Below are 26134 nucleotides of genomic sequence, written 5' to 3'. Positions count from 1 at the left end.
AGAGTGTTTCAGAACGGCTCAATCAAAAGTAAGGTTCAACTCTTTTAGTTGAATGCACAGAACAGAAAGAAGTTTCACCGAATGCTTCTGTGTAGTATTTATTTGAAGATATTCCTTTTTCCACTATTACCCTCTTAGTGCTCCGAATGTCCACTTGCAATTTCTACAGAAAGAGTGTTTCAGAACTGCTCCTTCAAAAGTAAGACTCAACACTGTTAGTTGAATGCATAGAATATTTGCAGATATTCTTTTTTCCACTATTACCATCTTAGTGCTCCGAATGTCCACTTGCATTTTCTACAGAAAGAGTGTTTCAGAACTGCTCAATCAAAAGTATGGTTTAACTCTGTTAGCTGAATGCACAGATCAGAAAGGAATTTCACAGAATTCTTCTGTGTAGTTTATATTTGAAGATATTCTTTTTCCCAATAAAGGCCTCTTAGCGCTCAGAATGTCCAATTGCAGTTTCTACAGAAAGAGTGTTTCAGAACGGCTCAATAAAAAGTAAGTTTCAACTCTGTTAGTTGAATGCACAGAACAGAAAGATGTTTCACAGAATGCTTCTGTGTAGTTTATATTTGAATATATTCATTTTTCCACTATTACACTCTTTGCGCTCCAAATGTCCGCTTGCATTTTCTACAGAAAGGGTGTTCAGAACAGCTCAATCCAAAGTATGGTTTAAATCTGTTAGTTGAATACACAGATCAGAAAGAAGTTTCACAGAATTCTTCTTTGTAGTTTTTATTTGAAGATATTCCTTTTTCCAATATAGGACTCAGCGCTCATAATGTCCAATTGCAGTATCTACAGAAAGAGTGTTTCAGAACTGCTCAATCAAACGGAATGTTCAACACTGTTAGTTGAATGCATGGAACAGAAACAAGTTTCAGAGAATGCTTCTGTGTAGTTTATATTTGAAGATATTCCTTTTTCCACTATTACCCTCTTAGCGCTCCGAATGTCCACTTGCGTTTTCTACAGAAAGAGTGTTTCAGAACTGCTCAATCAAAACTGTGGTTTAACTCTGTTAGCTGAATGCACAGATCGGAAAGAAGTTTCACAGAATGCTTCTGTGTAGTTTTTATATGAAGATAGCCCTTTTTACAATATAGGCCTCTTAGCGCTCCGAATATCCAATTTCAGTTTCTACAGAAAGAGTGTTTCAGAACACCTCAATCAAAACTAAGGTTCAACTCTTTTCGTTCAATGCACAGAACAGAAAAAATTTTCACAGAATTCTTCTGTGTAGTATTTATTTGAGCATATTCCTTTTTCCACTATTACCCTCTTAGCGCTCCGAATGTCCACTTGCAGTTTCTACAGAAAGAGTGTTTCAGAACTGCTCCTTCAAAAGTAAGGCTCAACTCTTTTAGTTGAATGCACAGAACAGAAAGAAGTTTCAGAGGATGCTTCTGTGTAGTTTTTATTTGGAGATATTCTTTTTTCTACTATTAGAATCTTGGTGCTCCGAATCTCCACTTGCATTTTCTACAGAAAGAGTGTTTCATAAATGCTCAATCAACAGTATGGTTTAACTCTGTTAGCTGAATGCACATATCTGGAGAAAGTTTCACAGAATGCTTCTGTGTAGTTTTTATTTGAAGATATTCCTTTTTCCAATACAGTTCTCTTAGCGCTCAGAAGGTCCATTTGCAGTTTCTACAGAAAGAGTGTTTCAGAACGGCTCAATCAAAAGTCAGGTTCAACCCTGTCAGTTGAATGCACAGAACAGAAAGAAGTTTCACAGAATGCTTCTGTGTAGTTTATATTTGAATATATTCCTTTTTCCACTATTACCCTTTTAGCGCTCCGAATGTCCACTTGCGTTTTCTACAGAAAGAGTGTTCAGAACTGCACAATCAAAAGTATGGTTTAACTCTGTTAGTTGAATGCACAGATCAGAAAGAAGTTTCACAGAATGCTTCTGTGTAGTTTTTATTTGAAGATATTCCTTTTTCCAATATAGGACTCTTAGCGCTCAGAGTGTCCAATTGCAGCATCTACAGAAAGAGTGTTTCAGAACTGCTCAAACAAATGTAACGTTCAACTCTGTTAGTTGAAGGTACGGAACAGAAAGAAGTTTCAGAGAATGCTTCAGTGTAGTTTATATTTGAACATATTCTTTTTTCCACTATTACCCTCTTAGCGCTCCGAATGTCCACCTGCATTTTCTACAGAAAGACTGTTTCAGAACTGCTCAATCAAAACTATGGTTTAACTCTGTTAGCTGAATGCACAGATCAGAAAGAAGATTCACAGAATGCTTCTGTGTAGTTTTATTTGAAGATATTTCTTTTTCCAATATAGGACTCTTAGCGCTCAGAATGTCCAATTGCAGTATCTACAGAAAGAGTGTTTCGGAACCGCTCAATCAAAAGTAAGGTTCAACTCTGTTAGTTGAACGCACGGAACAGAAAGAAGTTTCAGAGAATGCTTCTGTGTAGTTTTTATTTGAAGATATTCTTTTTCCACTATTACCCTCTTAGCGCTCCGAATGTCCACTTTCATTTTCTACAGAAAGAGTGTTTCTGAACTGCCAAATCAAAAGTATGGTTTAACTCTCTTAGCTGAATGCACCAATCAGAAAGAAGTTTCACAGAATGCTTCTGTGTAGTTTTTATTTGAAGATAGTCCTTTTTCCAATATAGGCCTCTTAGCGCTCCGAATATCCAATTGCAGTTTCTAAAGAAAGAGTGTTTCAGAACGGCTCAATCAAAAGTAAGGTTCAACTCTTTTAGTTAAATGCACAGAACAGAAAGAAGTTTCACAGAATGCTTCTGTGTAGTTTTTATTTGAATATATTCCTTTTTCCACAATTACTCTTTTAGCGCTCCGAATGTCCACTTGCATTTTCTACAGAATGAGTGTTCAGAACTGCTCAATCAAAAGTATGGTTTAACTCTGTTAGTTTAATGCACAGATCCGAAATAAGTTTCACAGAATGCTTCTGTGTAGTTATTATTTGAAGATATTCCTTTCTCCAATATACGACTCTTAGCGCTCAGAATGTCCAATTGCAGTATCTACAGAAAGAGTGTTTCGGAACTGATCAATCAAAAGTAAGGTTCAACTCTGTTAGTTGAATGCACGGAAGAGGAAGAAGTTTCAGACAATGCTTCTGTGTTGTTTTTATTTGAAGATATTCCTTTTTCCACTATTACCCTCTTAGCGCTCCGAATGTCCACTTGCATTTTCTACAGAAAGAGTGTTCAGAACTGCTCAATCAAATGTATGGTTTAACTCTGTTAGCTGAATGCACAGATCAGAAAGAAGTTTCACAGAATGCTTCTGTGTAGTTTTTATTTGAAGATATTTTTTTCCCAATATAGGTCTCTTAGCGCTCAGAATATTCAATTGCAGTTTCTACAGAAACAGTGTTTCAGGACGGCTCAATCAGAAGTAAGTTTCAACTCTGTTAGTTGAATGCACAGAACAGAAAGAAGTCTCACAGAATGCTTCTGTGTAGTTTATATTTGAAGATATTCCTTTTTCCACTATTACCCTCTTAGCGCTCCGAATGTCCACTTGCATTTTCTACAGAAAGAGTGTTCAGAACTGCTAAATCAAAAGTATGGTTTAACTCTGTTGGTTGAATTCACAGATCAGAAAGAAGTTTCACAGAATGCTTCTGTGTAGTTTTTATTTGAAGATATTCCTTTTTCCAATATAGGACCCTTAGCGCTCAGAATGTCCAATTGCACCATCTACAGAAAGTGTGTTTCAGAACTGCTCAATCAAAAGTAAGGTTCAACTCTGTTATTTGAAGGTACGGAAGAGAAAGAACTTTCAGAGAATGCTTCAGTGTAGTTTATATTTGAAGATATTCCTTTTTCCACTATTACCCCCTTAGCGCTCCGAATCTCCACTTGCATTTTCTATAGAAAGAGTGTTTCAGAACTGCTCAATCAAAAGTATGGTTTAACTCTGTTAGCTGAATGCACCGATCAGAAAGAAGTTTCACAGAATGCTTCTGTGTAGTTTTTATTTGAAGATAGTTCTTTTTCCAATATAGGCCTCTTAGCGCTACGAATATCCAATTGCAGTTTCTAAAGAAAGAGTGTTTCAGAACGGCTCAATCAAAAGCAAGGTTCAACACTTTTACTTGAATGCACAGAACAGAAAGAAGTTTCACAGAATGCTTCTGTGTAGTATTTACTTGAAGATATTCCTTTTTCCACTACTACCCTCTTAGCGCTACGAATGTCCACTTGCAGTTTCTACAGAAAGAGTGTTTCAGAACTGCTCGTTCAAAAGTAAGGCTCAAATCTGTTAGTTGAATGCAGAGAACAGAAAGAAGTTTCAGAGAATGCTTCTGTGTAGTTTTTATTTGGAGATATTCCTTTTTCCACTATTACCATCTCAGCGCTCCGAATGTCCACTTTCATTTTCTACAGAAAGATTATTTCAGAGCTGCTCAATCAAATGTATGGTTTAACTCTGTTAGCTGAATGCACAGATCAGAAAGAAGTTTCACAGAATGCTTCTGTGTAGTTTTTATTTGGAGATATTCCTTTTTCCACTATGACCATCTTAGCGCTCCTAATGTCCACTTGCATTTTCTACAGAAAGAGTGTTCAGAACTGCTCAATCAAATGTATGGTTTAACTCTGTTAGCTGAATGCACAGATCAGAAAAAAGTTTCACAGAATGCTTCTGTGTAGTTTTTATTTGAAGATATTCTTTTTCCCAATATAGGCATCTTAGCGCTCAGAATTTCCATTTGCAGTTTCTACAGAAAGAGTGTTTCAGAACGGCTCAATCAAAAGTAAGGTTCAACTCTGTTAGTTGAATGCACAGAACAGAAAGAAGTTTCACAGAATGCTTCTGTGAGGTTATATTTGATTATATTCCTTTTTCCACCATTACCCTCTTAGCGCTCCGAATGTCCACTTGCATTTTCTACAGAAAGGGTGTTCAGAACTGCTCAATCAAAAGTATGGTTTAACTCTGTTAGCTGAATGCACAGATCAGAAAGAAGTTTCACACAATGCTTCTGTGTAGTTTTTATTTGAAGATAGTCCTTTTTCCCATATAGGCCTCTTAGTGCTCCGAATATCCAATTGCAGTTTCTACAGAAAGAGTGTTTCAGAACGGCTCAATCAAAAGTAAGGTTCAACTCTTTTAGTTGAATGCACAGAACAGAAAGAAGTTTCACAGAATGCTTCTGTGTAGTATTTATTTGAAGATATTCCTTTTTCCACTATTACCCTCTTAGTGCTCCGAATGTCCACTTGCAATTTCTACAGAAAGAGTGTTTCAGAACTGCTCCTTCAAAAGTAAGACTCAACACTGTTAGTTGAATGCATAGAATATTTGCAGATATTCTTTTTTCCACTATTACCATCTTAGTGCTCCGAATGTCCACTTGCATTTTCTACAGAAAGAGTGTTTCAGAACTGCTCAATCAAAAGTATGGTTTAACTCTGTTAGCTGAATGCACAGATCAGAAAGGAATTTCACAGAATTCTTCTGTGTAGTTTATATTTGAAGATATTCTTTTTCCCAATAAAGGCCTCTTAGCGCTCAGAATGTCCAATTGCAGTTTCTACAGAAAGAGTGTTTCAGAACGGCTCAATAAAAAGTAAGTTTCAACTCTGTTAGTTGAATGCACAGAACAGAAAGATGTTTCACAGAATGCTTCTGTGTAGTTTATATTTGAATATATTCATTTTTCCACTATTACACTCTTTGCGCTCCAAATGTCCGCTTGCATTTTCTACAGAAAGGGTGTTCAGAACAGCTCAATCCAAAGTATGGTTTAAATCTGTTAGTTGAATACACAGATCAGAAAGAAGTTTCACAGAATTCTTCTTTGTAGTTTTTATTTGAAGATATTCCTTTTTCCAATATAGGACTCAGCGCTCATAATGTCCAATTGCAGTATCTACAGAAAGAGTGTTTCAGAACTGCTCAATCAAACGGAATGTTCAACACTGTTAGTTGAATGCATGGAACAGAAACAAGTTTCAGAGAATGCTTCTGTGTAGTTTATATTTGAAGATATTCCTTTTTCCACTATTACCCTCTTAGCGCTCCGAATGTCCACTTGCGTTTTCTACAGAAAGAGTGTTTCAGAACTGCTCAATCAAAACTGTGGTTTAACTCTGTTAGCTGAATGCACAGATCGGAAAGAAGTTTCACAGAATGCTTCTGTGTAGTTTTTATATGAAGATAGCCCTTTTTACAATATAGGCCTCTTAGCGCTCCGAATATCCAATTTCAGTTTCTACAGAAAGAGTGTTTCAGAACAGCTCAATCAAAACTAAGGTTCAACTCTTTTCGTTCAATGCACAGAACAGAAAAAATTTTCACAGAATTCTTCTGTGTAGTATTTATTTGAGCATATTCCTTTTTCCACTATTACCCTCTTAGCGCTCCGAATGTCCACTTGCAGTTTCTACAGAAAGAGTGTTTCAGAACTGCTCCTTCAAAAGTAAGGCTCAACTCTTTTAGTTGAATGCACAGAACAGAAAGAAGTTTCAGAGGATGCTTCTGTGTAGTTTTTATTTGGAGATATTCTTTTTTCTACTATTAGAATCTTGGTGCTCCGAATCTCCACTTGCATTTTCTACAGAAAGAGTGTTTCATAAATGCTCAATCAACAGTATGGTTTAACTCTGTTAGCTGAATGCACATATCTGGAGAAAGTTTCACAGAATGCTTCTGTGTAGTTTTTATTTGAAGATATTCCTTTTTCCAATACAGTTCTCTTAGCGCTCAGAAGGTCCATTTGCAGTTTCTACAGAAAGAGTGTTTCAGAACGGCTCAATCAAAAGTCAGGTTCAACCCTGTCAGTTGAATGCACAGAACAGAAAGAAGTTTCACAGAATGCTTCTGTGTAGTTTATATTTGAATATATTCCTTTTTCCACTATTACCCTCTTAGCGCTCCGAATGTCCACTTGCGTTTTCTACAGAAAGAGTGTTCAGAACTGCACAATCAAAAGTATGGTTTAACTCTGTTAGTTGAATGCACAGATCAGAAAGAAGTTTCACAGAATGCTTCTGTGTAGTTTTTATTTGAAGATATTCCTTTTTCCAATATAGGACTCTTAGCGCTCAGAGTGTCCAATTGCAGCATCTACAGAAAGAGTGTTTCAGAACTGCTCAAACAAATGTAACGTTCAACTCTGTTAGTTGAAGGTACGGAACAGAAAGAAGTTTCAGAGAATGCTTCAGTGTAGTTTATATTTGAACATATTCTTTTTTCCACTATTACCCTCTTAGCGCTCCGAATGTCCACCTGCATTTTCTACAGAAAGACTGTTTCAGAACTGCTCAATCAAAACTATGGTTTAACTCTGTTAGCTGAATGCACAGATCAGAAAGAAGATTCACAGAATGCTTCTGTGTAGTTTTATTTGAAGATATTTCTTTTTCCAATATAGGACTCTTAGCGCTCAGAATGTCCAATTGCAGTATCTACAGAAAGAGTGTTTCGGAACCGCTCAATCAAAAGTAAGGTTCAACTCTGTTAGTTGAACGCACGGAACAGAAAGAAGTTTCAGAGAATGCTTCTGTGTAGTTTTTATTTGAAGATATTCTTTTTCCACTATTACCCTCTTAGCGCTCCGAATGTCCACTTTCATTTTCTACAGAAAGAGTGTTTCTGAACTGCCAAATCAAAAGTATGGTTTAACTCTCTTAGCTGAATGCACCGATCAGAAAGAAGTTTCACAGAATGCTTCTGTGTAGTTTTTATTTGAAGATAGTCCTTTTTCCAATATAGGCCTCTTAGCGCTCCGAATATCCAATTGCAGTTTCTAAAGAAAGAGTGTTTCAGAACGGCTCAATCAAAAGTAAGGTTCAACTCTTTTAGTTAAATGCACAGAACAGAAAGAAGTTTCACAGAATGCTTCTGTGTAGTTTTTATTTGAATATATTCCTTTTTCCACAATTACTCTTTTAGCGCTCCGAATGTCCACTTGCATTTTCTACAGAATGAGTGTTCAGAACTGCTCAATCAAAAGTATGGTTTAACTCTGTTAGTTTAATGCACAGATCAGAAATAAGTTTCACAGAATGCTTCTGTGTAGTTATTATTTGAAGATATTCCTTTCTCCAATATACGACTCTTAGCGCTCAGAATGTCCAATTGCAGTATCTACAGAAAGAGTGTTTCGGAACTGATCAATCAAAAGTAAGGTTCAACTCTGTTAGTTGAATGCACGGAAGAGGAAGAAGTTTCAGACAATGCTTCTGTGTTGTTTTTATTTGAAGATATTCCTTTTTCCACTATTACCCTCTTAGCGCTCCGAATGTCCACTTTCATTTTCTACAGAAAGAGTGTTTCTGAACTGCTCAATCAAAAGTATGGTTTAACTCTGTTAGCTGAATGCACCGATCAGAAAGAAGTTTCACAGAATGCTTCTGCTTAGTTGTTATTTGAAGATAGTCCTATTTCCAGTATAGGCCTCTGAGAGCTCCGAATATCCAATTGCAGTTTCTAAAGAAAGAGTGTTTCAGAACGGCTCAATCAAAAGTAAGGTTCAACTCTTTTACTTGAATGCACAGAACAGAAAGAAGTTTCACAGAATGCTTCTGTGTAGTATTTATTTGAAGATATTCCTTTTTCCTCTATTACCCTATTAGCGCCACGAATGTCCATTTGCAGTTTCTACAGAAAGAGTGTTTCAGAACTGCTCGTTCAAAAATAAGGCTCAACTCTGTTAGTTGAATGCAGAGAACAGAAAGAAGTTTCAGAGAATGCTTCTGTGTAGTTTTTATTTGGAGATATTCCTTTTTCCACTATGACCATCTTAGCGCTCCGAATGTCCACTTGCATTTTCTACAGAAAGAGTGTTCAGAACTGCTCAATCAAATGTATGGTTTAACTCTGTTAGCTGAATGCACAGATCAGAAAGAAGTTTGAAAGAATGCTTCTGTGTAGTTTTTATTTGAAGATATTCCTTTTTCCAATATAGCACTTGTAGCGCTCAGAATGTCAAATTGCAGTATCTACAGAAAGAGTGTTTCAGAACTGCTCAATCAAAAGGAAGTTTCAACACTGTTAGTTGAATGCACGGAACAAAAACAAGTATCAGATAATGCTTCTGTGTAGTTTATATTTGAAGATATTCCTATTTCCACTATTACCCTCTTAGCGCTCCGAATGTCCACTTGCATTTTCTACAGAGAGAGTGTTCAGAACTGCTCAATCAAATGTATGGTTTAACTCTGTTAGCTGAATGCACAGATCAGAAAGAAGTTTGAAAGAATGCTTCTGTGTAGTTTTTATTTGAAGATATTCCTTTTTCCAATATAGCACTCGTAGCGCTCAGAATGTCAAATTGCAGTATCTACAGAAAGAGTGTTTCAGAACTGCTCAATCAAAAGGAAGGTTCAACACTGTTAGTTGAATGCACGGAACAAAAACAAGTATCAGAGAATGCTTCTGTGTAGTTTATATTTGAAGATATTCCTTTTTCCACTATTACCCTCTTAGCGCTCCGAATGTCCACTTGCATTTTCTACAGAAAGAGTGTTTCAGAACTGCTCAATCAAAAGTATGGTTTAACTCTGTTTGCTGAATGCACAGATCAGAAAGAAGTTTCACACAATGCTTCTGTGTAGTTTTTATTTGAAGATAGTCCTTTTTCCAATATAGGCCTCTTAGTGCTCCGAATATCCAATTGCAGTTTCTACAGAAAGAGTGTTTCAGAACGGCTCAATCAAAAGTAAGGTTCAACTCTTTTAGTTGAATGCACAGAACAGAAAGAAGTTTCACAGAATGCTTCTGTGTAGTATTTATTTGAAGATATTCCTTTTTCCACTATTACCCTCTTAGTGCTCCGAATGTCCACTTGCAATTTCTACAGAAAGAGTGTTTCAGAACTGCTCCTTCAAAAGTAAGGCTCAACACTGTTAGTTGAATGCATAGAACAGAAAGAAGTTGCAGAGAATGCTTCTGTGTAGTTTTTATTTGCAGATATTCTTTTTTCCACTATTACCATCTTAGCGCTCCGAATGTCCACTTGCATTTTTTACAGAAAGAGTGTTTCAGAACTGCTCAGTCAAAAGTATGGTTTAACTCTGTTAGCTGAATGCACAGATCAGAAAGGAATTTCACAGAATTCTTCTGTGTAGTTTATATTTGAAGATATTCTTTTTCCCAATAAAGGCCTCTTAGCGCTCAGAATGTCCAATTGCAGTTTCCACAGAGAGTGTTTCAGAACGGCTCAATAAAAAGTAAGTTTCAACTCTGTTAGTTGAATGCACAGAACAGAAAGATGTTTCGCAGAATGCTTCTGTGTAGTTTATATTTGAATATATTCATTTTTCCACTATTACACTCTTTGCGCTCCAAATGTCCGCTTGCATTTTCTACAGAAAGGGTGTTCAGAACAGCTCAATCCAAAGTATGGTTTAAATCTGTTAGTTGAATACACAGATCAGAAAGAAGTTTCACAGAATTCTTCTGTGTAGTTTTTATTTGAAGATATTCCTTTTTCCAATATAGGACTCAGCGCTCATAATGTCCAATTGCAGTATCTACAGAAAGAGTGTTTCAGAACTGCTCAATCAAACGGAATGTTCAACACTGTTAGTTGAATGCACGGAACAGAAACAAGTTTCAGAGAATGCTTCTGTGTAGTTTATATTTGAAGATATTCCTTTTTCCACTATTACCCTCTTAGCGCTCCGAATATCCACTTGCATTTTCTACAGAAAGAGTGTTTCAGAACTGCTCAATCAAAACTGTGGTTTAACTCTGTTAGCTGAATGCACAGATCGGAAAGAAGTTTCACAGAATGCTTCTGTGTAGTTTTTATATGAAGATAGCCCTTTTTCCAACATAGGCCTCTTAGCGCTCCGAATATCCAATTGCAGTTTCTACAGAAAGAGTGTTTCAGAACAGCTCAATCAAAACTAAGGTTCAACTCTTTTCGTTGAATGCACAGAACAGAAAAAATTTTCACAGAATTCTTCTGTGTAGTATTTATTTGAGCATATTCCTTTTTCCACTATTACCCTCTTAGCGCTCCGAATGTCCACTTGCAGTTTCTACAGAAAGAGTGTTTCAGAACTGCTCTTTCAAAAGTAAGGCTCAACTCTGTTAGTTGAATGCACAGAACACAAAGAAGTTTCAGAAAATGCTTCTGTGTAGTTTTTATTTGGAGATATTCTTTTTTCTACTATTAGAATCTTAGTGCTCCGTATCTCCACTTGCATTTTCTACAGAAAGAGTGTTTCATAAATGCTCAATCAACAGTATGGTTTAACTCTGTTAGCTGAATGCACATATCTGAAGAAAGTTTCACAGAATGCTTCTGTGTAGTTTTTATTTGAAGATATTCCTTTTTCCAATATAGTTCTCTTAGCGCTCAGAAGGTCCATTTGCAGTTTCTACAGAAAGAGTGTTTCAGAACGGCTCAATCAAAAGTCAGGTTCAACCCTGTCAGTTGAATGCACAGAACAGAAAGAAGTTTCACAGAATGCTTCTGTGTAGTTTATATTTGAATATATTCCTTTTTCCACTATTACCCTCTTAGCACTCCGAATGTCCACTTGCATTTTCTACAGAAAGACTGTTTCTGAACTGCTCAATCAAAAGTATGGTTTAACTCTGTTAGCTGAATGCACCGATCAGAAAGAAGTTTCACAGAATGCTTCTGCTTAGTTGTTATTTGAAGATAGTCCTTTTTCCAATATAGGCCTCTGAGAGCTCCGAATATCCAATTGCAGTTTCTAAAGAAAGAGTGTTTCAGAACGGCTCAATCAAAAGTAAGGTTCACCTCTTTTAGTTGAATGCACAGAACAGAAAGAAGTTTCACAGAATGCTTCTGTGTGGTATTTATTTGAAGATATTCCTTTTTCCACTATTACCCTATTAGCGCCACGAATGTCCATTTGCAGTTTCTACAGAAAGAGTGTTTCAGAACTGCTCCTTCAAAAGTAAGGCTCCACTCTCTTAGTTGAATGGAGAGAACAGAAAGAAGTTTCAGAGAATGCTTCTGTGTAATTTTTATTTGGAGATATTCCTTTTTCCATTATTACCATCTCAGCGCTCCGAATGTCCACTTGCGTTTTCTACAGAAAGATTGTTTCAGAACTGCTCAATCAAATGTATGGTTTAACTCTGTTAGCTGAATGCACAGATCAGAAAGAAGTTTCACAGAATGCTTCTGTGTAGTTTTTATTTGAAGATATTCTTTTTCCCAATATAGGTCTCTTAGCGCTCAGAAGGTCCAATTGCAGTATCTACAGAAAGAGTGTTTCAGAACTGCTCAATCAAAAGTAAGGTTCAACTCTGTTAGTTGAAGGTACAGAACAGAAAGAAGTTTCAGAGAATGCTTCAGTGTAGTTTATATTTGAAGATATTCCTTTTTCCACTATTACCCTCTTAGCACTGCGAATGTCCACTTGCATTTTATACAGAAAGAGTGTTACAGAACTGCTCAATCAAAAGTATGGTTTAACTCTGTTAGCTGAATGCATAGATCAGAAAGAAGTTTCACAGAATGCTTCCGTGTAGTTTTTATTTGAAGATAGTCCTTTTTCCAATATAGGCCTCTTAGCGTCTGAATATCCAATTGCAGTTTCTACAGAAAGAGTGTTTCAGAACGGCTCAATCAAAAGTAAGTATGAACTCTCTTAGTTGAATGCACAGAACAGAAAGAAGTTTCACAGAATGCTTCTGTGTAGTTTTTATTTGAATATATTCCTTTTTCCACAATTACCTTCTTAGCGCTCCGAATGTCCACTTGCATTTTCTACAGAAAGAGTGCTTCAGAACTGTTCAATCAAAAGTAAGGTTCAACTCTGATAGTTGAATGCACGGAACAGAAAAGTTTCAGAGAATGCTTCTGTGTAGTTTTTATTTGAAGATATTCCTTTTTCCACTATTACCCTCTTAGCACTCCGAATGTCCACTTCCATTTCCTACAGAAAGAGTGTTTCTGAACTGCTCAATCAAAAGTGTGGTTTAACCCTGTTAGCTGAATGCACCGATCAGAAAGAAGTTTCACAGAATGCTTCTGTGTAGTTTTTACTTGTAGATAGTCCTTTTTCCAATATAGGCCTCTTAGCGCTCTGAATATCCAATTGCAGTTTCTAAACAAAGAGTGTTTCAGAACGGCTCAATCAAAAGTAAGGTTGAACTCTTTTAGTTGAATGCACAGAACAGAAAGAAGTTTCACAGAATGCTTCTGTGTAGTATTTATTTGAAGATATTCCTTTTTCCACTATTACCCTCTTAGCGCTACGAATGTCCAATTGCAGTATCTACAGAAAGAGTGTTTCAGAACGGCTCAATCAAAAGTAAGGTTCAACTCGTTTAGTTGAATGCACAGAACAGAAAGAAGTTTCACAGAATGATTCTGTGTAGTTTATATTTGAAGATATTTTTTTTTCCACTATTACCTTCTTAGCGCTCCGAATGTCCACTTGCATTTTCTACAGAAAGAGTGTTCCGAACTGCTCAATCAAAACTATGGTTTAACTCTGTTGGTTGAATGCACAGATCAGAAAGAAGTTTCACAAAATGCTTCTGTGTAGTGTGTATTTGAAGATATTCCTTTTTCCAATATAGGACTCTTAGCGCTCCGAATGACCAATTGCAGTATCTACAGAAAGAGAATTTCAGAACTGCTCAAGTAAAAGTAATGTTCAACTCTGTTAGTTGAATGCACAGAACAGAAAGAAGTTTCAGAGAATGCTTCTATGTAGTTTCTATTTGAAGATACTCATTTTCCCACTATTACCCTCTTAGCGCTCCGAATGTCCACTTGCATTTTCTACACAAAGAGTGTTTCAGAACTGCTCAATCAAAAGTATGGTTTAACTCTGTCAGCTGAACGCACAGATAAGAAAGAAGTTTCACAGAATGCTTCTGTGTTGTTTTTATTTGAAGATAGTCCTTTTTCCAATACAGGCCTCTTAGCGCTCCGAATATCCAATTGCAGTTTGTACAGAAAGAGTGCTTCAGAACGGCTCAATCAGAAGTAAGGTTCAACTCTGTTAGTTGAATGCACAGAACAGAAAGAAGTTTCACAGAATGCTTCTGTGTGGTATTTATATGAAGATATTCCTTTTTCCACTATTAGCCTCTTAGCACACCGAATATCCACTTGCAGTTTCTACAGAAAGAGTGTTTCAGAACTGCTCCTTCAAAAGTAAGGCTCAACTCTGTTAGTTGAATGCGGAGAACAGAAAGAAGTTTCAGAGAATGCTTCTGTGTAATTTTTTTTGGAGATATTCCTTTCTCCACTATTACCATCTTAGCGCTCCAAATGTCCACTTGCATTTTCTACAGAAAGAGTGTTCAGAACTGCTCAATCAAAAGTACGGTTTAACTCTGTTAGTTGAATGCACAGATCAGAAAGAAGTTTCACAGAATGCTTCTGTGTAGTTTATATTTGAAGATATTCCTTTTTCCACTATTACCCTCTCAGCGTCCGAATGTCAACTTGCATTTTCTACAGAAAGAGTGATTCTGAAATGCTCAATCAAAAATATGGTTTTACTCTGTTAGCTGAATGCAGAGATCAGAAAGACGTTTCACAGAATGCTTCTGTGTAGTTTTTATTTGAAGATAGTCCTTTTTCCAATATAGGCCTCTTATCGCTCCGAATATCCAATTGCTGTTTCTACAGAAAGAGTGTTTCAGAACGGCTCAATCAAAAGTAAGGTTCAACTCTTTTAGTTGAACGCACAGAACAGGAAGAAGTTTCACAGAATGCTTCTGTGTAGTATTTATTTGAAGATATTCCTTTTTCCACTATCACCCTCTTAGCGCTATGAATGTCCACTTGCAGTTTCTACAGAAAGAGTGTTTCAGAACGGCTCAATCAAAAGTATGGTTTAACTCTGTTAGCTGAATGCAAAGATCAGAAGGAAGTTTCACAGAATGCTTCTGTGTAGTTTTTATTTGAAGATAGTCGTTTTTCCAATATACGCCTCTTAGCGCTCCGAATATCCAATTGCAGTTTCTACAGAAAGAGTGTTTCAGAACGGCTCAATCAAAAGTAAGGTTCAACTCTTCTGGTTGAATGAACAGAACAGAAAGAAGTTTCACAGTATGCTTCTGTGTAGTTTGCATTTGAAGATATTCCTTTTTCCAGTACTACCCTCTTAGCGCTCCGAATGTCCACTTGCATTTTCTACAGAAAGAGTGTTCAGAACTGCTCAATCAAAAGTATGGTTTAACTCTGTTAGTTGAATGCACCGTTCAGAAAGAAGTTTCACAGAATGCTTCTGTGTAGTGTTTATTTGAAGATATTCCTTTTTCCAATATAGGACTCTTAGCGCTCCAAATGTCCAATTGCAGTGTCTACAGAAAGACAGTTTCAGAACTGCTCAATCAAAAGTATGGTTCAACTCTGTAAGTTGAATGCACAGAACAGAAAGAAGTTTCACAGAATGCTTCTGTGTGGTATTTATTTGAAGATATTCCTTTTTCCACTATTACCGTCTTAGCGCACCGAATATCCACTTGCAGTTTCTACAGAAAGAGTGTTGCAGAACTGCTCCTTCAAAGTAAGGCTCAACTCTGTTAGTTGAATGCAGAGAACAGAAAGAAGTTTCAGGGAATGTTTCTGTGTAGTTTTTTTTGGAGATATTCCTTTCTCCACTATTACCATCTTAGCGCTCCGAATGTCCACTTGCATTTTCTACAGAAAGAGTGTTTCAGAACTGCTCAATGAAAAGTATGGTTTAACTCTGTTAGTTCAATGCACAGATCAGAAAGCAGTTTCACAGAATGCCTCTGTGTAGTTTTTAATTGAAGATATTACTTTTTCCACAATACGCCTCTTAGCGCTCCGAATGTCCATTTGCAGTTTCTACAGAAAGAGTGTTTCAGAACTGCTCTATCAAAAGTAAGGTTCAACTCTATTAGTTGAATGCACAGAACAGAAAGAAGTTTCACAGAATGCTTTTGTGTAGTTTTATTTGAAGATATTCCTTTTCCCACTATACGCCTCTTAGCCTTCCGAATGTCCACTTGCAGTTTCTACAGAAAGAGTGTTTCAGAACTGCTCAATCAAAAGTAATGCTCAACTCTGTTAGTTTAATGCAGAGAAAAGAAAGAAGTTTCAGGAATGCTTCTGTGTAGTTTTTATTTGGAGATATCCTTTTCCACTGTAGGCCTCTTAGCGCTCCGAATGTCCACTTGCATTTTCTACAGAAAGAGTGTTTCAGAACTGCTCAATCAAAAGTACGGTTTGACTCTGTTAGCTGAATGCACAGATCAGAAAGAAGTTTCACAGAATGCTTCTGTGTAGTTTTTATTTGAAGATAGTCCTTTTTCCAATATAGGCCTCCTAGCGCTCCGAATACCCAATTTCAGTTTCTACAGAAAGAGTGTTTCAGAACGGGTCAATCAAAAGTAAGTTTCAACTCTTTTAGTTGAATGCACAGAACAGAAAGAAGTTTCACAGAATGCTTCTGTGTAGTATTTATTTGAAGATATTCCTTTTTCCACTGTTACCCTCTTAGCAGTCCGAATGTCCACTTGCAGTTTCTACAAAAAGAGTGTTTCAGAACTGCTCCTTCAAAAGTAAGGCTGAACTCCGTTAGTTGAATTCAGAGAACAGAAAGAAGTTTCAGAGAATGATTGTGTGTAGTTTTTATTTGGAGATATTCCTTTTTCAACTACTACCATCTTAGCGCGCCGAATGTCCGCCTGCATTTTCTACAGAAAGAGTGTTTCAGAACTGCTCAATCAAAAGTATGGTTTAACTCTGTTAGCTGAATGCACAGATCAGAAAGAGTTTTCACAGAATTCTTCTGTGTAGTTTTTATTTGAAGATATTCGTTTTTCCACTGTAGGCCTCTTAGCGCTCCGAATGTCCACTGCAGTTTCTACAGAAAGTGTGTTTCAGAAATGCTCAATCAAAAGTAAGCTTCAACTCTGTTAGATGAATGCACAGATCAAAAAGAAGTTTCACAGAATGCTTCTGTGTAGTTTTATTTGAAAATATTCTTTTTTCCACTGTACGCCTCTTAGCGCTCCGAATGTCCACTTGCAGTTTCTACAGAAAGAGTGTTTCCGAACTGCTCAATCTAAAGTAAGGTTCAACTCTGTTAGTTGAATGTACAGATAAGAAAGCAGTTTCACAGAATGCTTCTGTGTAATTTTCAATTGAAGATATTCCTTTTTCTCAGTACGCCTCTTAGCGCTCCCAATGTCCATTTCTAGTTTCTACAGAAAGAGTGTTTCAGAACTGCTCAATCAAAAGTAAGGTTGAACTCTATTAGTTGAATGAACAGAACAGAAAGAAGTTTCACAGAATGCTTCTGTGTAGTTTTATTTGAAGATATTCTTTTTCCCACTATACGCCTCTTAGCCCTCCGAATGTCCACTTGCAGTTTCTACAGAAAGAGTGTTTCAGAACTGCTCAATCAAAAGTAAGGTTCAACTCTGTTAGCTGAATGCACAGAACGCAATGAAGTTTCACAGAATGCTTCTGTGTAGTTTATATTTAAAGATATTCCTTTTTCCACTGTTACCCTCTTAGCGCTCCGAATGTCCGCTTGCATTTTCTACAAAAAGAGTGTTTCAGAACTGCTCAATCAAAAGTATGGTTTAACTCTGTTAGTTGAATGCACAGATCAGAAAGCAGTTTCACACAATGCTTTTGTGTAGTTTTTAATTGAAGATATTCCTTTTTCCACTATTGGCCTCTTATCACTCCTAAGGTCCACTTGCAGTTTCTACAAAAAGACTGTTTGAGAACTGCTCAATCAAAAGTAAGGCTCAACCCTTTTAGTTGAATGCAGAGAACAGAAAGAAGTTTCAGAGAATGCTTCTATGTAGTTTTTATTTAGAGATATTCCTTTTTCCACTATAGGCCTCTTAGCGCTCAGAATGTCCACTTGCAGTTTCTACAGAAAGTGTGTTTCAGAACTGCTCAATCAAAAGTAAGGTTCAACTCTGTTAGCGGAATGCACGGAACAGGAAAATGTTTCAGAGAATGCTTCTGTTTAGTTTATATTTGAAGATATTCCTTTTTCCACTATTAACCTCTTAGCGCACCGAATTTCCACTTGCATTTTCTACAGAAAGAGTGTTTCAGAACTGCTCAATAAAAAGTATGGTTTAACTCTGTTAGTTGAATTCACAAAACAGAAAGAAGTTTCACAGAATGCTTTTGTGTATTTTTATTTGAAGATATTTGTTTTTCCACTATACGCCTCTTAGCGCTCCGAATGTCCACTTGCAGTTTCTACAGAAAGAGTGTTTCAGAACTGCTCAATCAAAAGTAAGGTTCAACTCTGTTAGTTGAATGTACAGAACAGAAACAAGTTTCACAGAATGCTTCTGTGTAGTTTATATTGGAAGATATTCCTTTTTCCACTATTATCCTCTTAGCGCTCCGAATGTTCACTTGCATTTTCTACAGAAAGAGTGTTTCAGAACTGGTCTATCAAAAGTATGGTTTAACTCTGTTAGTTGAATGCACGGAACAGAAAGAAGTTTCACAGAATGCTTCTGTGTAGTTTTATATGAAGATATTTGTTTTTCCACTATTCGCCTCTTAGCGCTCCAAATGTCCACTTGCAGTTTCTACAGAAAGAGTTTTTCAAAACTGCTCAATCAAAAGTAAGGCTCAACTCTGTTACTTGAATGCAGAGAACAGAAAGAAGTTTCAGAGAATGCTTCTGCGTAGTTTTTATTTGGAGATATTCCTTTTTCCATTATAGGCCGATTAGCGCTCCGAATGTCCACTTGCAGTTTCTACAGAAAGAGTGTTTCAGAACTGCTCAATCAAAGGTAAGGTTCAACTCTGTTAGTTGAATGCACAGAAAGAAATGAAGTTCCACAGAATGCTTCTATGTAGTTTTAATTTGAAGATATTCCTTTTTCCACTGTGGGACTCTTAGCCCTCTGAATGTCTGCTTGCAGTTTCTACAGAAAGTGTGTTTCAGAACTGCTCAATAAAAAGTAAGGTTCAACTCTGTTAGTTGAATGCACAGAACAGAAAGAAGTTTCACAGCATAGTTCTGTGTAGTTTATATTTGAAGATATTCCTTTTTCCACTGTTACCTTCTTAGCGCTCGAATATCCACTTGCATTTTCTACAGAAAGAGTGTTTCAGAACTGCTCAATCAAAAGTATGGTTTAACTCTGTTAGTTGAATGCACAGATCAGAAAGCAGTTTCACAGAATGCCTTTGTGGAGTTTTTAATTGAAGATATTCCTTTTTCCATTATAAGCCTCTTAGCACTCCGAATGTCCACTTGCAGTTTGTACAGAAAGAGTGTTTCAGAACTGCTTAATCAAAGGTAAGGTTCAACTCTGTTAGTTGAATGCACAGAACAAAATGAAGTTTCACAGAATTCTTCTGTGTAGTTTTTATTTGAAGATATTCCTTTTTCCACTATAGGCCACTTAGCCCTCCGAATGTCCACTTGCAGTTTCCACAGAAAGTGTATTTCAGAACTGCTCAATCAAAAGTAAGGTTCAACTCTGTTAGTTGAATGCACAGAACAAAACGAAGTTTCACAGAATTCTTCTGTGTAGTTTTTATTTGAAGATATTTCTTTTTCCACTGTAGGCCACTTAGCCCTCCGAATGTCCACCTGCATTTTCTACAGAAAGAGTGCTTCAGAACTGCTCAATCAAAAGTATGGTTTAACTGTGTTAGTTGAATGCACAGAACAGAAAGAAGTTTCACAGAATGCTTCTGTGTAGTTTTATTTGAAGATATTTTTTTTCCACTATACGCCTCTTAGCGCTCCGAATGTCCACTTGCAGTTTCTACAGAAAGAGTGTTTCAGAACTGCTCAATCAAAGGTAAGGTTCAACTCTGTTAGTTGAATGCACAGAACAAAAAGAAGTTTCACAGTATGCTTCTGTGTAGTTTTTATTTGAGGATATTCCTTTTTCCACTATAGGCGTCTTAGCGCTCCAAATGTCCACTTGCAGTTTCTACAGAAAGAGTGTTTCAGAGCTGCTCAATCAAAAGCAAAGTTCAACTCTGTTAGTTTAATGTACAGAACAGAAAGAAGTTTCACAGAATGCTTCTGTGTAGTTTATATTTGAGGATATTCCTTTTTCCACTATTACCCTCTTAGCGCTCCGAATGTTCACTTGCATTTTCTACAGAAAGAGTGTTTCAGAACTGCTCTATCAAAAGTATGGTTTCACTCTGTTAGCTGAATGCACGGAACAGAAAGAAGTTTCACAGATTGCTTCTGTGTAGTTTTTTATGAAGATATTTTTTTTTCCACTATACGCCTCTTAGCGCTCCGAATGTCCACTTGCAGTTTCTACAGAAAGAGTGTTTCAGAACTGCTCAATCAAAAATAAGGCTGAACTCTGTTAGTTGAATGCAGAGAACAGAAAGAAGTTTCAGAGAATGCTTCTGTGTACTTTTTATTTGGAGATATTCCTTTTTCCACTATAGGCCGATTAGCGCTCCGAATGTCCACTTCCAGTTTCTACAGAAAGAGTGTTTCAGAACTGCTCAATCAAAGGTAAGGTTCGACTCTGTTAGTTGAATGCACAGAATGAAATGAAGTTTCACAGAATGCTTCTGTGTAGTTTTTATTTGAAGATAATCCTTTTTCCACTGAAGGACTCTTAGCCCTCCGAATGTCTGCTTGCAGTTTCTACAGAAAGAGTGTTTCAGAACTGCTTAATCAAAAGTAAGGTTCAACTCTCTTAGTTGAATGCACAGATCAGAAAGAAGTTTCACAGAATGCTTCTGTGTAGTTTATATTTGAAGATATTCCTTTTTCCACTATTACCCTCTTAGCGCTCCGAATGTTCACTTGCATTTTCTACAGACAGAGTGTTTCAGAACTGCTCAATCAAAAGTATGGTTTAACTCTGTTAGCTGAATGCACAGATCAGAAAGATGTTTCACAGAATGCTTCTGTGTAGTTTTATATGAAGATATTTGTTTTTCCACTATGAGATGAAACAGGGTGTGAGAGTACATAGGGAGGCTCATAACCTCAGTGTGGTTGGAGAAAACAGGCTGAAAGGAGAAACGGGAGAATGTTACAAAGAGAATCAAATGTGTTAGTAGTTGAGGGAAAAGCAAATATTGAATATGACCCACAGATCTTGGATAACCCAGTGTTTGGTAGTAACTTACATGAAAGGTTTTGACAAATTCCGGGATAGATGGAGAAAATAATGACTAAGTGTTATATTTCCTCAGTAGAAACAAACAAAAAAAAAAAAAACATGTAATCACAACCTGATCTTTTAACTGGCCTCCACTTATCTTGCTGCCTGGATTGGCATACATATTCCGCTGCCTGAAAACTGCCCAACACGTTTGAAAGATTGTTTCTCACTATTACACCCAGGCATTCCTGCTTCACCAGCTGAGTTGTAAGGGGCCACCAGGAGGCCTCGATTTGCCCAAAACATCTAATGAAATATTATGGACACCAATAACATGAATACAAACATAGCTATAGACACTAAAAAGTAAATTGATGTCTCTTGAAGGGCTGTCATGTCTTAGATGCTAAATTTGGAGTATGTGCTTCTAATAAATAAATAGCTTGTTTTAATCATTCCGGTTTATGAATATAATATAGGGGAGCAGCTTTGATTTTGCCCTTAATCTTAAAAAACAATTAGCCAGGCATGGTGGCAGCACCTGTAGTCCCAGCTACTCAAGAGGCTGAGGCAGGAGAATGGTGTGAATCCAGGAGGTGGAGCTTGCAGTGAGCCAAAATCATGCCACTGCACTCCAGCCTCGGCGACAGTGTGAGACTCCATCTCAAAAAAAAGAAAAAATCATACAAGGAGTAAATGATGATTTAGCATAAAACACAGTTCATAGGACTCGAACTTTGTTATTTTATGGGATTATACTAACCAGTTAATATTCAAAATTTACCATTTCAAAAGAAGAAATATTGGTCTGGGAAAATTGCCATTGCTTATACAGAAGAATGGAGGAATTTTTTTGAGTACAACAATTCTAATGATATTCCTCATCACTGGTTCCAAAACCAAGCCCAAGGAAGGCCTGCATAGGGATAACGTGTAGAACACACAAAAGAAATACACATCAACAGCTCCTCAATCCAGAGCTCCAAGGGAATGGCCAAGGAAGCTGCATTGGCCTAAAAAATTTGAGGCTGTTTTGACTTACATTAAATCCTGCTCAATCATATGTATGTACACAGACACACACACACACACACACAGACGGTGTCGTCAGTGAAGCCTCTAACAATGCATCTTGACTGGATAGATTCGAAAATTAAAATGACTGGAAGAAAATAGGGCTTCATAAGTGGCACTTACTATTCACATAACGCATTAAAAGGACATCTCCTAAATTAAATCTTGTCTATGATAAAAAGGCAGAAAATCATGACCCAAGGCTAATTTATAACTGCACAAATGTTCAAGACAGACCAATGCTTGCTATGTTTAGGAACTGACAAGAAAGTACAGGTCTTTATAATCTACCATTTTGCCTCATTTGATACCAGGTGACCTTCATAATGCAGGCAATAGAGAATTGCAAGATTTGTCGGAGATTTCAGGTCTTTGGAAAGCTATGCCCTTTCACAAGAACAGCCATGGAAACAGGAAGAAAGTCAACTCCCACTTAAGGCAATCAGAATTTACAAATATTCCTTCCTTCATTGAAATTTCAATAGGCCCTTCAATATTATCTTTAATTAATTCTTTTGTTACAATCATGCATCACATAACAACATTTTGGTCAAGGATGGTGCACACACATGACAGTGGTGCAATAAAATCATAACACTGTATTTTTACTGTACCTCTTCTATGTTTAGACATGTATAGACACACTTACTGTATAGATATAAGTAAGCATATAGATATACTTAACTGTTGTGTTACAATTGCCTACAGTATTCAGTGCAGTAACATGCTGCACAGGTTTGTAGCTTAGGAGGAATAGGCTATACCATATAGCCTAGGTATGTAATCAGCTATAGCATCTAGGTTTGTGTAAGTAAACTCTGTTATGTTCATACAATAATAAAATTGTCCAGCAATGCATTTCTTAGACATACCCCTGTCATTAAGTGACACACTACTATGTTAGTTAACACTGTGGGAACTTCATGGGAAATGCACTCTGCAGCTCCATCATAAATAGAAACCGTTTATGTCAAAAAACACATAACAGCATAGTTGCAAGATTACAATTCCTTCCAGATATTTCATTTAGTATCTCCACAGATCACTAACTGCCTGAATATCATTCTTGAATCTCCACTGCCTCACATTTGATTTCAGGTCATTCCATCAATTGTCAAAGACGCATCCAACATTAACTTTCCAATTACTGGTTTGGATTGTGTCAACATTGTCATCCTGGGCCACAACAACACAAAAGGCTAACTCGGTGAGGTAACATAGACACTGATCAGTGAGATTTTGCTGACGGGTGGTACCATTTTTTACCAAGATCAAGGGTATTCATACCTTCAGGCATATAGATAACATTGAAAAGGGCAGGTTCGTAGATAAAAAGGCGATGAGGAAGGGTTATTGCAGGATACATGAGCTACGGTGTCTCCTGTTTAACCTGAGTCTGAAGAGATTCAAAGTGCAGGTGCCATGCATGCCTCTTCAATAGTTCCATGTCAATTGATTTTCTGGGCTACACTTCCCAGCATTCAAATTGCTAAATGCATATAAATGACAACTGAATATTTATAACCTGGATTTGTGCTTTTGAGTGACCTTATCTATAGTTATGTGCTTCAGTGATCTAACTTGGGGTTGACTCCAAACTTTGATAAAGTAAAGACTCTGCTTATTCCTTGAGTATTGCTGCACTGACAACTGATTTAGTGAATGCCACTGTGAAAATAATAAACCTCTTGGTGAATATATTGAGACATGTCTTGTAACCTGTACACATCTTAACCAGGGATGTTACTTGATCTTTCTATGTACAGGAGTGTGTGGAGATAGAACAACATACAGGATTGTAATTGTTGCCTGTGAGACTAATAGAAAATTCAAGCTAGTGAAGTAGGTTCATGCATGGCACACTTCTCACCAGCAATTTTAGGAAATTCTACCCACAACCCATATGTCTTTTGATATGTGGGTTACCTTGGAGAGAGAAAAAGGAACTCTGAACACAGGCACGAAATCCTTTAGAATTTTATCTAGAGTTGGACTTGTCCCAAAGCTTTTGTATAAACTTGCTTGATGAGCGACTGTTGTCCACTGGTACCTTCACTGTACAATCCACACACAACCAAACTTCACAACTGGAGTCCTAAATTTGCACTTTGTTTGGTAAAGTTGAATGAAAAATTGTCTTTTAAGCTTATGCTCTCTTATGAGAGCTGTTATTAGATTAATTTTACTCCAAGATATGCCAATTAGGAAATAACTTCCAATTTAATTTCACCAGCCCCCAGTGGGTGGACTAATTCGTCATACATCACACTTACTCTGGTGGTGAAATGCCTCAAAAGAAGGTCTACAGAGTGTTGCTCTACCTAGAAGGACATGAATAAAGAGACATAAAAATCATTCATTAAGAAGGAAGAAGACTTTCCTTGCCTAGATTTTCACTTGTAGGATTCAATTAATTTTATCACTTAATATTTTGTCCTGGTAGGCATTCATTTTTCAAATTTGTAAGATCAGTAGAAATGGAAACTTTCAGAAATCAAACTGTAAATGTTCTGTAGACGTTGACAGAAATAGCTATTTGGAGCTGTGCTTTTGCCAACTAGACACTCTGAGAAAATCTGTGAAAGGATATTTTCAGGAAGTCATTGAACCCCCTAAAAATCAAGTTTATTGCTCTTACCATAAATATAAATAATTTATTATCAACCACTTTCAATATTCTAATAAGTAACCTTTATTGTTTATTTCATTGGCATGATCTACGTAGACACGTGATTTATCTTCTTTTGCAATAAATTCAGAAAATTTGCTGCCTGGAAAAGCCATGTTTCAAAATTACCACCTGTTTGATGATTTTCTTATAAAAACATTTCCACTTAAGTATCTATCTCTATTTGTCCTTTATTTTCCCTTCCATTCTAACTCTACCCCTTGTCTCCTTTGTGTGTCTCAGGATAAGTGCCCTATAACATTATGTATTTCTGGAAACCCTTCGATACAAAGTTATTACATGTAAAAAAAAAAAGTATGTTTTAGCAAACTCTTTGTTAACAGATCATCTTTGACTACTTGCCTATTAGACAATTTTTGTAGGCTCCATATGCTATTAATTTATATTCACTTTTAGAAGAATTTTCATCAAAAGCAAAAGTCTTATGTAAATTGATTATATGCTACTTGTACTTCTGTGTATATATATACACAGAGCCACATACATATATGTAACTCCGGAGGCCTGCCTGGACTGTTTAATAAGTGTCCTGAACAAGAGCAAGAAAAAGCTGGTCAAATTTCAAACAACAAATTGAACTGGGGAGCTCACATCTTTGCATAAAATAGACACTAGCGGCCTTCAAAAATTAAACATTTCTACTGTTTTAAAAAATTATAGCCATCATAGTATGAGGAAAAAATGTAATAATCCTTTTTAATTCTTGCCATTTTATTAACCACAGAGTCCTTACGCCCTAACTTCATTGGTATCCCTTTGAGATTAAACAGAACACTGAATTTCAAATTCTGAGAAATAAATAATTACACCATTTACTTGAGGCACTCTTTCACCTTTCAAGAACTATTTTGAGAATTCATTAGCTAAATATTGCTATAATGCAGGCTAGTAATAAATGGAAATAACGAGTTCATTGTAAAGTTTAAACTCATGATGGTATGATCTGGAATTTGTGTTAACCTAGAATACATAATTAGCTCTAGAGGTGAAATGAAAGACAAAATCACTTCACATATTAGTAAAAAACAAATAATGTAACTTTATAAGCTACTGCTGTTCTTTTGCTCTTGAGAACCAGTGACATCTCTAATTACTGAACATTATGGAAAGGTTAAAGATGAGAATACATGCAGTCTGTCTACAGGAAACCTCAACTGCTCAGGTTAATGAAATGTCTGCAGAAGCCACATTGATTAGCAGGTTCACAGGAAACTGACATTTATTGTATAAATTCCATGGTAAAATGGATTAGGGCTCCAGGCACACAACTGTGCGCCATCTACGTTACCACACAGTGCCCACTTCTTTCCGTCTTTATTCATTTCTCTCCTGATGGTCTGTATGTTA

Source organism: Symphalangus syndactylus, chromosome 7 (genome assembly GCF_028878055.3).
Source record: "Symphalangus syndactylus isolate Jambi chromosome 7, NHGRI_mSymSyn1-v2.1_pri, whole genome shotgun sequence".
Lineage (NCBI taxonomy): Eukaryota > Metazoa > Chordata > Mammalia > Primates > Hylobatidae > Symphalangus > Symphalangus syndactylus.
This window is presented reverse-complemented; position numbering follows the sequence as displayed.